General features: G+C 32.7%; 1 pseudogene; it reads right to left on the bottom strand.

Moving 5' to 3' along the window:
- Positions 1-1,962: 1,962 nt before the first annotated feature.
- Positions 1,963-2,062, bottom strand: LOC122121988 (annotated as a pseudogene).
- Between the last annotated feature and the right edge of the window lie 251 nt (positions 2,063-2,313).

Below are 2,313 nucleotides of genomic sequence, written 5' to 3'. Positions count from 1 at the left end.
CTGGGAATAGAGATAGGAAATATATGTTGGATCTCCTTCTGTTGCACCATTTTATCAAACCAGGTCTGAAGAACAACTTGGAAGAAAATGCATTTGATATTTCCAAAAGGATAAGTATGTATCACTACCTCTTTGAAGTTGTGGAAGGCTGTACATATTGTTCTCTTAAGTTTAATGGTTCGGTTAAGTTTCTTTTTTTCCCTCTTTGTTTTTCTTTTTCTCTTTTTTTTTTTTGGAGTTTTTTTTTTTTATTAAAATACCATACAGGAGAGTTACAATTACATGGACAAGGTAATGAGTATATTTCTTATGAAGCATTGTTGCCTCCTCCTTTGTGTTGCATTCCCATCCCTTCCCATCTCCCCCTCACACTCCCCTCCTGCCCTCCCACTACCACCCCCAAGCCAAAGGTGTAAAGTTCGTTTTTCGACATGACGTCTTGTACATCTCATTGTTGCAATGGATCCACCTGTATCCCTATTTAAACGGTTTGTTTTTTTCCCTTCTCCACCACAAATCATACCAACATCAAATACAGTGAAAACAGGGGTTATACCGTGGGAGGGAAATACAAAACAACAAAGAAATCATCTTAAAAATATAATAGAAACAATCGCAAGGAAATAAAAGATTTGAATCTTTATCTTGGGGTTCATTTTACCTAACATCAACTTATCTGACCGTTTCTGCTTTTCTCAGACATATACTAGTTATTACAATTAAGGGAAACCATGGGACCTAGGTTTCCTTGGGCCTGGCTTAGTTCACTTAATATAATTGTTTCAAAGTCTTTCCATTTCCTAATAAAAGGGGCATCAAACATGACCATACGAAAGCTACCAGAACAAATATATTTATTGCAGCATTATTTACTATAGCTAAGGTATCAATTAAGTTTCTTAAACTTCAAAATGCCAGTCCATTCTTTTGTTTGTTTGTTTGTTTTTCATTGTGAAAATGCCATACAGAGGGGTTACAATTTCATGAGCAAGATAATGAAAACATTTCTTATCAAGCATTGTTGTCTCTTCCTTTGTTTCCGCTTCCCATCCTTTCTCATCTCCCCCCTCTCCCTGTCCTCCCACCCCAACCAAATTTGTAAAGTTCATTTTTTGACATAACAATTTGTACATCTCGTTGCAATGGGTCCACCTGTATCCCTATTTAAAGGTTTTTTTTTTTCCCTTCCCAGCCACAAATTATACCAACATCAAATACAGTGAAAGCAGGGGTTATGCCATGGGGGAGGGACATACAAAGCAACAAAGAAATCATCTTATAAATATGTTCGAAACAATTGCATGAAAGTGCCAGTCCATTCTTTGTGTCCATAGAAAATATTTTCACAATCCAAATAACAGCAATATCTTCCTGTAAAAATTCTGGGGAATTCTTCCAAGTGAATTGTCTGATTTTGATGTTAAAGTATATTCAAGAGTTTGTTTTTGTATACATGTATAATGATTTCTGCAGAGTTTGTGATTTTTTAAAATCAGAAATAATTTGAATTTATCTGTTGAAATGAGTAGTACAAAAACTAAAGATATTTCTTGTGCTTGTCTGAAAAAAAGGATATTTTTAAATATTCTATATTCTGTGTTTGCATAATATCCATAATCTATTTCATTCTCTCCTAGATATAATTTGAATTCTACATTGTTTTGTAATACATAGGTTCATTAATAAATGTGTCCTGTAAGATTGCATTCCATATATAAAGTTAAAGATTCCTTTTTTTTTCTAGGTCCTTATACTAGTATATTTCTTTGGGATAAAATGAGAATTTAACTAATTTCAAAAGTTTTGTAAAGGTTATGCTATGTAAAGGCATTTCTGATGTGAAGATTTAATACACTGATATGAAACTAACCTTTAATTCTAGGACTTACATGTATTGTTACTCTTGTAATTATGTAATCAACTTTTTAACAACTGCTTTTCATTTCTTGCATCTGAAGAATGAAAAATATGGAATACTATACAAATTTTCATTTCATCCTTGTGCAAATGCCATGTTAATCTCTGTATTGTTTTAATTTGTGTAGACGTGCTGCTGAAGCATGTAGTATCCTCTAAATTTAAGTAGTTAATGATGCAATCTTCATATAGGCTTATATCTTTGCGTGCCTATTTGTAACAAGGAAACCTTATTGTTCCTAACAATACTATTGATCGTTTTTTCCTAAAATTGTGTATATAGTGGAAAAATTATATTGTTTCGTCGATTGCTCACATTTGCAATTTTTTTTGTCACTGACTATTTTGTCTTTTTCATTTTAGATTTGATCATACTTTGAAGCATTTATAGCTAGG

Source organism: Dipodomys spectabilis, unplaced genomic scaffold (assembly GCF_019054845.1).
Source record: "Dipodomys spectabilis isolate Male_0828 unplaced genomic scaffold, ASM1905484v1 ptg000200l, whole genome shotgun sequence".
Classification (NCBI taxonomy): Eukaryota; Metazoa; Chordata; class Mammalia; order Rodentia; family Heteromyidae; genus Dipodomys; species Dipodomys spectabilis.
This window is presented reverse-complemented; position numbering and strand designations above follow the sequence as displayed.